Below are 16886 nucleotides of genomic sequence, written 5' to 3'. Positions count from 1 at the left end.
TTTTTAAAGGTAAAAGAGCTGATTACTTTGGGGCAATGCCCCGCAAAAGGCTCTTTTAAGGGCTATTTGTAATTTAGTGTAGGGTAGGGCTTTTTTATTTTGGGGGGCTTTTTCATTTTGTTAGGGGGATTAGATTAGGTGTAATTAGTTTAAAAATCTTGTAATATGTTTATTATTTTCTGTAATTTAGTGGGGGGTTTTTGTACTTTAGCTAATTTTATTTAAATGTAATTAATTGTATTTAATTTAGGGAATTAATTTAATTATAGTGTAGTGTTAGGTGTTATTGTAACTTAGGTTAGGTTTTATTTTACAGGTACTTTTGTATTTATTTTAGCTAGGTAGTTTATTAAATAGTTAATAAATATTTAGTAACTATTCTACCTAGTTAAAATAAATACAAACTTGCCTGTAAAATAAAAATAAACCCTAAACTAGATACAATGTAAATATTAGTTATATTGTAGCTAGCTTAGGGTTTATTTTATAGGTAAGTATTTAGTTTTAAATAGGAATAATTTAGTTAATTATAGTAATTTTATTTAGATTTATTTAAATTATATTTAAGTTAGGGGGTTAGGGTTAGACTTAGGTTTAGGGGTTAATATGTTTATTATAGTGGCGGCAACGTTGGGGGCGGCAGATTAGGGGTAAATAAGTGTAGGTAGGTTGCGGCAGAATAGGGGTTCATAAGTATAATGTAGGTGGCGGCGGTGTCCGGAGCGGCAGATTAGGGGTTAATAATATAATGCAGGTATCGGCGATGTCGGGGGCGGCAGATTAGGGTTTATAAGTATAAGATTAGGGGTGTTTAGACTCGGGGTTCATGTTAGGGTGTTAGGTTGGTGTAGACATAAATTTTATTTCCCCATAGGAATCAATGGGGCTGCGTTAGGAGCTAAACGCTGCTTTTTTGCAGGTGTTAGACTTTTTTTCAGCCGGCTACCCCCGTTGATTCCTAGGGCAAATCGTGCACGAGCACGTTACACCAGCTCACCGCTGACTAAAGCAGCGCTGGTATTGGAGTGTGGTAATGAGCAAAATTTTGCTCAACGCTCACTTCTTGTCTTTTAATGACGGGTTTGTAAAAACCTGTAATACCAGCGCTGTCTATAAGTGAGCAGTGAGCATAAACTGCTTGTTTTATTATTATTATTATTATCGGTTATTTTTATAGTGCCAACAGATTCCACAGTGCTAACACCATATAGCGTTAGTACCGCATAGCCTCTAACGCAAAACTCTTAATCTAGCCAAATGTGTGCGCGATCAAATATACGGCGCAGGTTTCGGCGCAAGCGTAGGAACCCGCGCCGCCCATAATTTCACCTTGCACATCGGGGTATTACATAAACCCCACCGGCAGTTCATAAAGTGCCGTAAGTCTGATAAACTAGAGATGTCCAGAAAACAGAAAGCATATAGTGCGCTACCACCCAATTCAAACTGTAAACTCAGAGCCGACAAAATGTAATAACATATATATCTAATAATGTTATTTCTCTAAAAATACTTCTCCACTTTGCACTTTGTAAATGTTCATAAGTGTTCAATAGTATGTCCCTTTTATATAAGGTGTAAGGTTGAAAAAAAGGTAATCGTGAAGGTCCTCTGTATCCCTTCTATTCAGCGTGTCTTATGTTGCAGCTTCTCAGCACAGTCCCATCAAAGACTTGTTTACTAAATAGCTGAAAAATATGAAGATAGAGAATTGCAGCACGCTCTAAGTGTAATCCGTTTGATAGTTATCTTTTACAGAACCCCCTTCCCTGGGTATTACTCACAAGATCGTTTTGTGTTATATGCGCATCGGTTGTACACAACCATGAAGTTTGTTCCTCAGATCCCCTCCTTCTGTGACGTCTGGAGAGGCTGTCCAACCGGAGAGATTGTTTCTCTTTCCCACGGCAATCCACAACCCAACATATATGAATGGGATACCACTCCAATGTTTAAGTATAACACGTTTATTGTGAATAACAAATAAATAAACTTGCAGATCTATGTCTTTCAGCTCACCATGTAGGTGCCCACAACATATGAGCCCTCCCTGAGACAAAACTTTTAAAATAGAACTCTGAGAGAAGTTCTATTTTAAAAGTTTTGTGAGCTGAGAAACATAAATTTCTGGAGTCACCAGTGACTTACGGCACTTTAGAAACTGCCGGCGCCTAAGAAAAGTAAAGAAAATAAAAAATCTCCCGTAAAAGTCTAACACGCCTCCCAAAAATAAGCCCAACACATAAAACCCCTATATCCGCAATCCCCCCTCTCATTACTAATATTAAATGTATTAACCCCTAGAGCGGCTACTGAAATCCTATTGGCTGTTCAAATCAGCCAATAGGATAAGAGGTACTGAAATCCTATTGGATGATTTGAACAGCCAATAGGATTTCAGTAGCTCTCATCCGATTGGCTGATCTGAATTTGAAGGCTCAAATCAGCCAATAGGAATTAAAGGGACGCCATTTTTAATCGCGTACCTTGAATTCCAATTCAGTGTACGGCGGAGATCGTATGAAGAGGATCCTCCACGCTCCACGGCTCCGCAGTCGCCAGTCTTCAGTTCCAGAGTTGCCGGTCTTCAGTTCCAGAGTCACCGGTCTTCAACTCCGCTCCACGCCGGCTGGTTCCTGGAAGAAGAAAGAAGAGGTCGCCGCTTAGAAGAAGATTTCACCGCCTGGAACAGGACCTTCTCTGCTGGACTTCAGGACAGGTGAGGACCACTTGGGGGTTAGACTTAGGGTTTTTAAAAGGGGTTTTTGGGGGATTTATTTTATTTAGATAGGGTGGGCAGCAAAAGAGCTGAATGCCCTTTTAAGGGCAATGCCCAACAAATGCCCTTTTCAGGGCAATAGGTAGTTTAGCGTTTTTAGTGTTATTTTTTTTGGGGGGGGTTACTAGTAGGGGGGGCTGTGTGTATTTTTTTGGCAAAAGAGCTGATTATCTTAGGGCAATGTCCTGCAAAAAGTCATTTTAAGGGCTACTGGTAGTTTATTAGATTAGGGGGTGTTTTTTTATTTTGGGGGGCTTTTTTATTTTCACAGGGATTAGGTGTAATTTATTTAAAATTTTGTAATTTTATTTATTATTTTCTGTAATCTTAGACTTTTTATTTTCTGAAATTCTTGCTTAAAGGGACAGCTAACTCCTGAATTTTGATTAGACTGCCCCTTTAATTTATACTTAGTTTATTTGTATTTTAAAAGTAGTGTAATTTTTTTTATATTTAATAGTAACTTTAGTATTTTGTAAATTATGTCATTTTAGTTTATTTAGGGGGGTTAGGTTAGGGGGGGTTAGATTAGGTTAGGGGTTAGGTTTATTGCGTTGTGGGCTATGGCAGTTTAGGGGTTAATACTTGATTAGGTTTATTGCTTTTTGGGCTATGGCGGTTTAGGGTTTAATACTTGATTAGGTTTATTGCGTTGTGGGCTATGGCGGTTTAGGGGTTAATAGACTTTCTTAGTTATTGCGGTGGGGGATTGCAGTTGACAGGTAGATAGACATTGCACATGCGTTAGGTGTTAGTTTATTTTTGCAGGCATTTTCGGGAGTTACGGTGCTTCTATACTCAGTGCAAGACTTGCTGCAGCGGCCTTTTATGGCGAGGTAAAAATGGAGTAAGATTTCTCCATTTTCGCCACGTAAGTCCTTGCGCTGGATATTGGATACCGATTTGCGACGCGGTTCTATGTTAGCCTATGGGAGTAATAATTGCGATTGACGGGTGATATATACGTGCATAACTTGTATGCTACGCTGTATATGTAATACCAAAATCACGTAAAATCTAGCGGAGGAGGATTTTGCGGGCGACGCTGCATATGTAATAGAGGCCTGTGTTTACAGCCCACTTAAAGGGACTCGCTACAGAAATATCCATAAAGAAAAGCAATTTTTATACATGTTGACTTTTTTATTATTATTTTTGCATAAAATGGGAAGTAAAATCTTTTTTACATTTAAATTAGAGGTAAAACAATTGTATAATTTATGTATTTCTTACTAATGATAATTAGCTCACAAACACTTCCTGTTAATTTTCACTGGTGAATGGGCACTTCCTGTGAATGTTAAAAGGACATTCTAGCCAAAATTTGAAACCACATAGATGCATTTCAGTTTTAAATAAAAGCATTTTTGTAATATACATGCATTAGCAAAAATGCTTCTAACAAAAGCTATAACTGTTTCAAATGTGTATTTAAGTATTCACCGTGCACCAGCATTTTAAACACAACACTTGCTCAGAGAGTCTAAGGTGCTTGTACCATCTGGTCATGACTCAATTTGTTAATTGCTGATATGATACCAGCCCCTCTAGTGCTCTAAGCAGCTGCAGTATATAAAATGCTGGTGCAATGAGAATATCTAGCTATGCTTCACATGCACATGCAGAGAATAATGTTAACACTAAAACAGTGATATCTTTTACTAGAAGCATTTTTGCCAATACATGTATATTGCAAATATGTTTCTATTCAAAGATGTAATTGATCTATGTGCATTTACATTTTGACTGGAATGTCCCTTCAGTGATAGTGAGAGCCAGATTCATCAATCCAGAGAACATATTTTCACTGCTCCAGAGTCCAGTGACGGAGGGTTTTACACCACTCTAGCCTACGCTTGGCATTGCGGATAATAACGTGAGGCTTGAGTACAGCCGCTTGACTATGGAAACCCATTTAATGTACACATTGAAGCACAGTCCTTGTGCTGATGTTTGTTCTAGAAGCCATTTGGAGCTTAGTAGTAAGTGATGCAACAGATGTTAGGCAACTTTTGTGTTATGCGCTACATCACTTACAGGACCCGCTCTGTGAGGTTGGGTAGTCTACAACTTTGTGGCTGGGCTGTTGCTTCTCTTTGATGCTGACATTCCACAATGCTAGCACTAGATCTAGTAGGGCAGAACTTTCATGAACTGACTTTTTAAATAAAAATCTTAGTAAAGAACACCTAGATTACAAGTTTTGAGCGCTGTTTTCACATGCTTGTGCACGCTTTCCCCATAGACATCAATGGGGAGAGCCGGCAAAAAAAGTCTAACACCTGCGATCGCAGAAACAAAAGCTCTGTAGCACAGCCCTATTGATGTCTATGGGGAAAAAGAAAATAAAGTTTAAACACCCTAACATAAACCACAAGTATAAACACACCTAATCTGTTGCTCCCGATATTGCCGCCACCTAAATAAAGGTATTAACCCCTAATGTGCCGCTCCCGATATCGCTGCCACTATACTAAAGTTATTAACCCCTATTCTGCCGCTCCCCAACATCACCGCAACTAAATAAAGTTATTAACTCCTATATCTCTGGCCTCCCACATCACTACAACTAAATAAACCTATTAACCCCTAAACCGCCAGCCCCCCACATTGCAACAACCTAAATTAAACTATATTAACCCCTAAACCTAACCCTAACGTAACCCTAATCCTAACCCTAACACCCCTAACTTTAACATAATGACATTAGATCTAAATAAAATGTGCAATTATTAACTAAATAATTCCTATTTAAAACCAAATACTTATCTGTGAAATAAAACCTAAGGTAGCTACAATATAGCTAATAGTTACATTGTATCTATCTTAGGTTTTATTTTTATTTCACAGGTAAGTTTGTATTTATTTTAACTAGATAGAATAGTTAGTAAATAGTTATTAACTATTTACTAAATACCTAGCTAAAATAAATACAAACTTGAGAGTGTTAAGACATATGCAAATAATGAAAGCACAATAAGCTTGCATATTATATGTTGTAAACAATCTGAAACACTGCCCTCATTTGCAAGTGGTTAAATTGTGTTCAGCATTGAGAAACACAGTATCCATAGTGATATTTCCTGGTCACTATTCAGCAACATTGTGCTTAACAGGAATAATTTTCTTCACTACAAGTTTCATATTCGCAATTATGGAGATAGTCACTGTTATTTACTAAAGACCATTAATATCAGCAATCAAACAAGTTAAGATACAATTACGATGCCACAAACTTAAACCAAATATTTTTCAATGTCTGCTATATATAGCAAGCAACCAACCCCACTGCTCTGTATTATAAGCAGTCTTCAATTTCAACCATTAACAACGCATCTATAGCGATAAGCTTTCGGCAGTTAGATAACTTCATCAATATCTCTTTACATACTATTTAAAGAAACAGTAACAGTGTCTAAGTGACACTGTTTACTTTGTCTGGGTGATCATTCATACTCTCAATTGACCCCCTAGACGATTACATTCCAGCTTTATTACTGTTACACACAAGCAAACAATATTTTAGAACATGATGGTCATAGCATAAGTGGAATTGTGTGTGTGTGTTTTTAAGTAAATATTTCCCTTTATTTTACCCCATACAACCTATTAAAAGTTAAATTTTAAATAATTTTTATACCCCATTTCCTTTTTCTGAGATCTGATAATAAGTATTAGTTGTGATCATATTGCATGATCACATTTAAGATTCTATACATAAACTTGTAAACCTTCTGAGTGCTATATGTGTATTCTTCTATAGGAGACCTTCTCACCTCCTTAAAATTTCTTCCAAAATAAATACAAACTTACCTTTGAAATAAAACCTAACCTGCCTTACACTAAAACCTAACATTACAATAAAAAAAAACTACCATTATAAAAAATTAAAAAACCTACTATTACAAAAAAAAACGAAATTATCCAAAAAATAAAAATTATTCCTATTCTAATACCCTTTTAACCCCCCAAATAAAAAAGCCAAATATAGAATAAACTACCAAGGGTCCTTAAATTGGCTTTTTGGGCGGCCCTTAAAAGAGTCTTTTGTAGGGCATTGCCCTGAGTTAAACAGCTCTTTTGCTCCAAAGAAAATACAAACACCCCCTAATACTATACAAAAGGCTTAAAAGGGCCTTTTGTAGGGCATTGCCCTAAAGATAGTAGCTCTTTTAGTGAAAAAAATTACAAAGACCCACTAACATTACAAACCCCCAACCCCCCCAAACCCACAAAATAAAAAAAAACTATCTAAAAAAACCTAAGCTACCCATTGCCCTGAAGAGGGCATTTTATTGGGCATTGGGCTATCTTGATCCTGGAGGCGTGGAGAGGGTCCATCCAAAAACATTTGGCACGGAGCATCCTCTTTATACTGTTGCCGCCGTACACTTAATCTTCAATGCAAGGGACACGATTCAAAATGGCGTCCCTTGCATTCCTATTGGCTGAAAAATTTAAATCAGCCAATAGGAATTTGGGCTGCTAAAATCCTATTGGCTGTTCGAATCAGCCAATAGGATTTTAGCAGCTCTCATTCTATTGGCTAATTCGAATTTTTCAGCCAATAGGAATGCAAGGGACCCCATCTTGAATTGCGTCCCTTGAATTGAAGATTTAGTGTACAGCGTAAAAAAATACCAAATAGCGAAATGGTAATAGCGTGCGCCTGAAACAATTCTAGTGCAAAAAATGGAATGAGACTATTAAATCCTCACTCTGTGTTTGAGAGTGTAAATGCGATTGAAGAGAAGAGTGTGTAATAGGTAATAGTAGTGTGACCATTGTGTGTGATAACACTGCTAGTGAAGTGATAGTAAATAATACATGGTTATTATACCAGTAAGGTACGTGTGCACAATCCAAAAGACTAAAATAACCATAAAAATAAATATAATTATAATATAACAATTTATAAAAAAAAGTGCTTATCGTAATATAAGTCCCAAATGAGGTGCTGGAAGATGGTGACTAGAAATGTCAATATCTCTAAGGAGAGGTTGAAGATCCTTGTCACAGTAGAAATATTGGAGCGGAAAGATTCACAATGTAGCAGGCAGCTGGTCTTTGAGATGTCTGATCAAAACACAGTATATTAAAATAGTAAAGAGAAAGACAGCGCCTCATAGTGCAAGTAGGTTCAAAACAATAAGGGTCACAGTGAGACAATAACAGATGGTAGTATACTCACAAGAGTATTGGCACCCTTAAAGAGGTGCGAATAGGCAGACTGACATTTAATTCAGCAGTCAGTACGCTGAAGCCGGATAGTATCCAGGTTCCCAGATGGGCAGCTGTGGGCTCTCCTCCGTGGGTAGAGTCAGGATCCTCTGCTGTCGTGCTGTATAGGGAAACAGCGAGCGGCTGATCTCTGCATGTAACAAACACTAAAGGCAAGTGTGTTTGAAAGAGCAGTCCTCAAAACGATCAAAAAAGTAAAACTGTCTCAGTTATGCTGTTGTAGTAAGTTTACAGCAAATCTGTCAAATCTTCTTTTCACATTGCAGCTAGAGAAAGGCTGGTTCAATTCTCCCAGAAAAATTTTAGATACTTTGCAATTTTTAGTAGTAGGCTTGCGGTACACCGATACCGACAAGACTTGTAATGGGTGCGTTAGGGAAAATTATGCGTTATGGGCCACAAAGCTGCTATTTGACCTCTAACGCAAAACTCGTGATCTAGGTGATAGGAATTTCAAATATTAGAAAATAATAACAATGATATTGCATCTTTACACTTATAAACAGTTAAATCCACATTGATACACATATATACACACACATATAGACATGTATACATACACACACACACAAATATATATATATATATATATATATATATATATATATATATATATATATATATATATATACTGTATATACACAAACACATTGAAGCCCTTTTCAGTCAGACACCTTGTCATATACCATATCCATTTTATCCCTTTAAAAAAACTTTATTAATATTTAAATTATATTTTTTAATTAAAAAGTGTATATGTGAGTGTAATAGTTTATTTTAATATTTTTTTGATGCGTTTTGCAAAACACATTTTTGAACCCTTACAATTTATAGCAAACTATACCTTTCAGCTTGAAATACCAGTGCTCCATTGAAAGTATTGTGTTAGAGCGATGTTGGCTGTGTTAACCCATCTCTGGTTAATTGGATTTACCATGGACTTGCATGCTAATGTTAGCAAGGTCCAGCAATACTATTACTATCCGCGCTGTCATTGTAATCTGGACCATAGTGTATTAAGAAGACGTATTAATTAGACAAAAATATTGCTTAAATTTATAATCAAGCGTTACGCTTCCATCTTTCCCTTTAATAAAACTGTTGACTTAAAAACTGATCTCTGGTAACTTTGGTATTGGGAAATGAAAATAGTTTCATGCTTAGATTGCCTAGAAACCTGTAAGCATATTAACTGGTGCCTGTTTCTGCTATTCTGTGCCTGAACTCAGGTGTGTCGAACTAATGTAAAAAGAATAAAGAAAATATAGATATACATTCATAAGAAGGAACAATAGCAGGAAAAACAATTCAAAGCTTGTTTAAAAGGCCAGTTACACACAGGGTACAGTCTCTGTAGCTCTCTGTACCTTTCAAAGTGGAGATCTCCCTGATCTTGCCAAAAAGGCAGCCTAAAAGACTGTGCAGGCAGTATAAGTAAACAGTATTAAATAATGTTAATTAGAATTTATAATAACAAAGCTATTATCAAGATTTATGTGTCCACCCTCTCCTAAAATAATTCTCAAACAAATAACTGATGTTTAGTTAACTTTGGTTCCATGAAATAGAAAAAGCTTCACACTTAGATTCCCTAGCAACCTCTAAGCTTGCTCACTGATGTCTGCTTCGGCTGTCTTGCACCTGTACTCAGGCTTGCTGAACTAATGTGACAGACGAGATATAGTGGGACTAACCAAGGTCATTTATTCTGTCTGTCTAGAAACAAGTGTTTGGAATTAGAAGTAAAGTCAGTGACATCTCTAAGTCTCACAGGAAATTTTGGACATTTAGGACCAGATTACAAGTGGAGCGCTATTTAACACTCCTGCTCGAGCGTTAACTGCACTAGAAGTAAGCTTTTTGCAGACGTCAGGTTGTGCTCATATTACAAAGTAAACTGTTTTGGCTTGAGTGTTAACACAATGCGTGTATAAGGCCGAACTTACAATATCACGCACACGATATCCTACTCCCCGATAGAAGTCAATAGGGCAAAAAAGTAGGAAAAAACTAGCACCCTACTTGCGCCCAAACCCAATCGCATATTCTCAAATGCGCTAACCCAATATGAATATTTCACATTCCAATGTTCTTCACATAGCAGAATATGTTCTATTTATTTATGAATACATATTTATACATATATCTGATGGTATTTTGTTACAATATATATATATATATATATATATATATACATACAGTATATATATATATATTTACACATACATGATTATATGTATGTTTAGATGTATACAGAATAGGAATATCTATTTATAAATACATAGAATATATTCTGTTATGTGCAGAACATTGGAATGTGAAATATTTACATTTAATACACAGTATGGGGCCCATTTATCAAAGGGCTTGCGGACCTGATCCGACACTGCGGATCAGGTCCGCAAGACCTCGCTAAATGCGGAGAGCAATACGCTCTCCGCATTTAACATTGCACCAGCAGCTCACAAGAGCTGCTGGTGCAACGCCGCCCCCTGCTGACTCGCGGCCAATCGGCCACCAGCAGGGAGGTGTCAATCAACCTGATCGTACTCGATCGGGTTGATTTCCGGCGATTCCTGTCCGCCTGCTCAGAGCAGGCGGACAGGGTTATGAAGCAGCTCTCTTTAGACCGCTGCTTCATAACTTGTGTTTCTGGCGAGTCTGAAGACTCGCCAGAAACACGGCCCTTCAAGCTCCGTACGGAGCTTGATAAATGGGCCTGCATAACACTTTATTCAAAATGAATATTGTATAAATATGCTTTTACATGTTTTTATCTACTTACCTGCAAAGGGCTCAAATGCACTTATATATTTATGTAATTATATGTGTATATATGTCTGTAAATTCATATAAATACATATGTACACATATATATATATAAATATATATATCCTATACTATAAAAGTAGAGACTGTGCGCGAAGACAAACGAAGACAAACACACCTGGCCTTCTACACTGCAGACTCAGAGTGAGTAGCGTGACAGGCCGCCGGGTGTGACGTGGGAATGGCTGGGCGTGACCGGGCATAACATGGATGGGGCCGGGCGTGGCATGGACAGGGCCGGGTGGGGCCGGGCTGTGTGGAGCGCTCAGAAGAGGGGGGGATAGAGAGAGCAAACGAGACGGAGAGAGACAGCAAAATAGGGGGTAGGGAGAGCAAAAGAAAGGTGAGAGAGAGATCAAGAGGGGAGATAGAGACAACAAAAGAAAGGGAGAGAGACAGCAAAAGAGAGGGGGAGGGAGAGCAAAAGAAAGGGGAGAGAGAGGTCAAAAGAGGGGAGATAGAGAGCACAAAAGAAAGGGAGATAGAGAGAGCAAAATAAAGGGAGAGAGAGAGCAAAAGAGAGGGGGGAGAGCTCAAAAGAGGGAAGAGAGAGAGCATAAGAGAGGGGAGAGAGAGAGCATAAGAGAGGGGGAAAGAGAGCACAAGAGAGGGGGGAGAGAAAGAGCAAAATAGAGGGGGAGAGAGACAGCAAAAGAAAGAGGGGAAAGAGAGCAAAATAAAGGGGAGAGAGAGACCGCAAAAGAGAGGAGGGAAATAGAGTTAAAGAAAGGGGAGGGAGAGAGCAAAAGAGAGGGGAGATAGAGAGAGCAAAATAGAGGGAGAGAGACAGCAAAAGAGAGGGGGTAGGGAGAGCAAAAGAAAGAGGAGAGAGAGATAAAAAGAGGGGAGATAGAGACAGCAAAAGAAAGGGAGAGACAACAAAAGAGAGGGGGAGGGAGAGCAAAAGAAAGGGGAGAGAGAGATCAAAAGAGAGGGGGAGAGCACAAAAAGGGAAGAGATAGAGAGAGCAAAAGAGAGGGAGAGAGACAGCAAAAGAGAGGGGGGAGAAAGTGGAGAGAGAGAGCAAAAGAGAGGGGAGAGCACAAAAAGGGAAGAGAGAGAGAGCATAAGAGAGGGGAGAGAGAGTACAAGAGAGGGGGAGAGAGAGAGCACAAGAGAGGGGGGAGAGAAAGAGCAAAAGAGAGGGGTAGAGAGACTGCAAAAGAGAGGGGGGAAAGAGAGCAAAATAAAGAGAGAGACCTCAAAAGAGAGGAGGGAAATAGAGTTAAAGTAAGGAGAGAGAGAGAGAGCAAAAGAGACGGTAGTTAGAGAGAGAAAAAGAGAGGGGTATAGAGAGAGCAAAAGGGAGAGGGGAGAGAGAGGGCAAAAGAGAGGGGGGGGAGAGAGAGAGAGAGAGCAAAAAGAGGGGGGATAGAGAAAGCAAAAGAGGGGGATAGAGAGAGCAAAAGAGTGGGAGAGAGAGAGCAAACAAGAGGGGAGAGAGAGCAAACAAGAGGGGAGAGAGAGCAAAAGAAAGGGGGAGAGAGACAGCAAAAGAGAGGGGGAGAGAGCAAAAGAGGGGGGATAGTGAGAGCAAAAGAGAGGGAGAGGGAGAGAGAGCAAAAGATGGGGGATAAAGAGAGCAAAAGAGAGGAAGAGAGAGAGCAAAAGAGAGGGGGAGAGAGAGCAAAAGAGAGGGGGAGAGAGAGGAGGGAGAGCGCAAAGAGAGGGGGAGAGAGAGCGCAAAAGAGGGAGGAAAAGAGAGGGTGGAGAGCACAAAGAGAGCTAGAGACAGAAAGCAAAAGAGAAGGGGGAGAGAGAGAGCAGAAGAGAGGGGGGATAGAGAGAGAGCAAGGGGTGGAACCACTGTACTGCAAAAATTGGCCCGTGTACACAGGCTTTAGGACTAGTATTTATATATATATATATATATATATAAACAAGTATATGGATGTATCTCAATGAATTTGTTTTTTTTCTAACATCTGAGACCTCATATCTTTGAGCCCTTAATAACTTTTTTGGGCAAGATTTTTTTAAGATAAACAAATAAAGAAATTGTCTCCCAAACGAAGGTGCTTGTTATATAAAAATCTTGAATGCTTTATTTGCGAACATCTTTAAAAACAGCAAGCTTCAATAAAACAAGTGAACATGTTCAGACACAATCATCTAACGCGTTTCAGCTTTTACAGCCGTACTCATAGACTGTTTAAGCATTTTTATTTGATGGTGTTATTATGAATGTAACTGTACTTTGTAATGTACTTGTAATTTTGGGGGTAGATTTAACAAGCAGCGGATGATGCTTTTTACTCCTGAAGTTTCAGGTCCGCCTAAAATGTAAGTTAAGAAGCAGCGGTCGTAAGATACGATCGGGATGATTGACACCCCCTTCTAGCAACCGATTGGCCGTGAATGTGCAGGGGCGGCATTGCACAAGCATTTCACAAAGAACGCTTGTTCAATGTTTAATGTTTAATGCCGACAGCATGTGTTTTGTGATGTTTTTGGTTCACAAAACAGTTAAACAGCTCTGACGTGCTAAACCGACAAGCAGAAATTTTAATAGCTCTCAAGTGTTCGTGTTTACTTTCAACTTGTAATATGAGTGAAAATCAGACATGCGTAAACACCAGCGATAAATCCCTTATTTCTTGTGCATAACTATTAGCACTCCACTTGTAATCTGGTCGTCAATGCTTGTTAGCCAACAGAAATTTGTAGAGCTGGAGAAAAGGAAAATGTTACCTCAGTTCTTCACCACCAGAAATAATTTTCTGAGTATTTAACCATGTATCCTAATTTTTTTTTTGAAGCTGGTAAAGACCAGTATGTGAGGGCAATATTGGTAACAATAAATATCCACAATTTTTTGAGATATTGCTGATAATTGTTGCATACAAATGAAACTAATTTCACTTTAACTTCACATTGAAACACAAATATATAGTATAATCTTTAATAATCACATAATACCCCCATGAATATGTCATACATTGTTGAATTAGCACTCCTGAATCTGATGCCTTCCATTTTGAGATGATGACCCTTTATTCTGATGTTACTCTTATTGTGAAAATGTTTTTATCTTCAGTTTTATTTAATACTATTCCATTTCTGATTTATATATTAGACCATGCACAATTTTAGTAGCTTTTTTTTTTATCAGATTCTATTTTATTTATGTAATTCTGGAGATTGTGGGGTCGATTTATAAAAGTCTGGCGAACATGATACGCTGTTTCATGTCTGCCAGACATTGCTGAATGCTGACAGCATATGCTATCTGCATTTATCATTGCACAAGCAGTTCTGGTGAACTGCTTGTGCAATGCCGCCCCCTGCAGATTCACGGCAACTTGCAGGGGGCGTCGATCAACCTGATCGTATCTGATCAGGTTGATTGCTGTCCAACGCTCAGAAGCGGCGGACCAGTTAAGGTGCAGCTTCATAACTGCTGTTTCCGGCGAGCCTGAAGGCTCTCGCGCAGAGGCGTAACTAGAAACCACAGGCCCAGGTGCAAAAATGTGAATCAGATTACATGTCTACAAAAGGAGGTACCTTGTACCCACAGTCTGTGAGATGGTCTGACCACTCCCATTACTTTATATAGTGACACTGTTTAACCCACCAGTACTGTATATAGTGAGTCAGTGACACAGTCTGTAATCTGCCGGTGAGATGGCTGGCCACTCTAGTACTTTATAAAGTGACCACAGTAGTCTGTGATATGGTCCAGCCACCCCGTACTATATAGTGGTACTGTATAGACTGAGACTGTTTACCCCCCACCCCCCCCCCATGCTGTAGTAACAAGGTCTGTAATTTGCTGGTTTCACAAACATACACACACACATACATGCATAAATACATACACAGTCACATACATACATACACACACACATATAGGCCTCTAGTTATCAAGCCGTCAACCGCAAATACGCTGGAATCCCGCAGTGTATTTGTGGCGAGGCTGATTCGCTGTAGTTATCAAGCCCTACAGCCTGGCAAAAGTAGAATATAGTGACGTACCATACGATTCGCCAGACTCGGTCCAACACAGATCGATGGTTACGTCACTACAGATGTTCCGAACGCAAGTTCGGCACAATATGACTACTTTTGGAAGTTATCAAAGAACAACTAGGTACGCTCGCCACTATTCTGGGCCAGCGTACCTGGTTTTCAATCCGCCGCCCTGGAGGCTGCGGATCCCATAGGAATCAATAGGAGCCTGACAGCAGCGAGAGCTCATGTTCGCTGCTGCCCGATATCCCATTGATTCCTATGGGAAATGTCTGCACCTAACACCCTAACATGTACCCCGAGTCTAAACACCCCTAATCTGCTCCCCCTACAACGCCGCCACTTACATTATACTTATTAACCCCTAAACCACCGCTCTCGGACCCTGCTGCCACTAAATAAAATGTTTAACCCCTAAACCGCCGCTCCCGGACCCCGTCGCAACCTACATTATACCTATTAAAACCTAATCTGCTGCCCCCTATACCGCTGCCACCTACATAAAGTTATTAACCCCTATCCTGCCGCTCCCGGACCCCGCCGCAAATAAATTAATTATTTAACCCCTAAACTGCCGCACCCGGAGCCCGCTGCCACCTTTATTACATTTATTTACCCCTATCCTGCCCCCCCTACACCGCCGCCACCTACAGTACATTGATTAACCCCTAATCTACCCCCCTACACCGCCGCCAATATATTAAATTAATTAACCCCAAAACCTAAGTCTAACCCTAACACTAACACCCCCCTAACTTAAATATTATTTAAATTAATCTAAATAAATATTACTATAATTAAATAAATTAATCCTATTTAAAACTAAATACGTACCTATAAAATAAACCCTAAGATAGCTACAATATAATTAATAATTACATTATAGCTATTATAGGGTTTATTTTTATTTTACAGGCAACTTTGTATTTATTTTAAATAGGTACAATAGTTATTAAATGGTTATTAACTATTTAATAGCTACCTAGTTAAAATAACTACAAATTTACCTGTAAAATAAATTCTAACCCAAGTTACAAATACACCTAACACTACACTATCAATAAATTAATTAAATCAAATAACTACAATGATCTAAAATAAAATACAATTAAATAAACTAAACTATATTACAAAAACAAACACTAAATTACAAAAAATAAAAAAATATTACAAGAAGTTTAATCTAATTACACCTAATCTAAGCCCCCTAATAAAATCAAAAAGCCCCCCACAATAATAAAATTCCCTATCCTAAACTAAATTACAAAGTAATCAGCTCTTTTACCAGCCCTTAAAAGGGCTTTTTGCGGGGCATTGCCCCAAAGTAATCAGTAATCTTTTACCTGTAAAAAAAAGAAATACAATACCCCCCCAACATTACAACCCACCACCCACACACCCCTACTCTAAAACCCACCCGATCCCCCCTTAAATAAACCTAACACTACCCCCTTGAAGATCTCCCTACCTTGAGCCATCTTCACCCAGCCGGGCCGAACTCTTCATCCGATCCGGGCACAAGTGGTCCTCCAGCCGGGCAGAAGTCTTCATCCGATCGGGGCAGAAGAGGTCCTCCATCCAGCAGAAGTCTTCATCCAAGCGGCATCTTCTATCTTCATCCTTCCGGCGATGATTGGCTCCATCTTGAAGACCTCCGGCGCGGAGCCTTCTTCCAGCACGACGGACTAACGACGATTCCTTTAAATGACGTCATCCAAGATGGCGTCCCTCGAATTCCGAATGGCTGATAGGATTTAAGGTAGGATCAGCCAATAGAAAGTGATGTCAATTCTATTGGCTGATCCAATCAGCCAATAGGATTTTTCCTACCTTAATTCCGATTGGCTGATAGAATCCTATCAGCCAATCGGAATTCGAGGGACGCCATCTTGGATGATGTCATTTAAAGGAACCGTCATTCGTCGTTAGTCCGTCATGCTGGAAGGAGGCTCTGTGCCGGAGGTCTTCAAGATGGAGCCGATCATCGCCGGAAGGATGAAGATAGAAGATGCCGCTTGGATGAAGACTTCTGCTGGATGGAGAACCTCTTCTGCCCCGATCGGATGAA

The sequence above is a fragment of the Bombina bombina genome, chromosome 2 (genome assembly GCF_027579735.1).
Source record: "Bombina bombina isolate aBomBom1 chromosome 2, aBomBom1.pri, whole genome shotgun sequence".
Classification (NCBI taxonomy): Eukaryota; Metazoa; Chordata; class Amphibia; order Anura; family Bombinatoridae; genus Bombina; species Bombina bombina.
The sequence above is the reverse complement of the archived record's forward strand: the minus strand, read 5'-3'. Positions refer to the sequence as shown.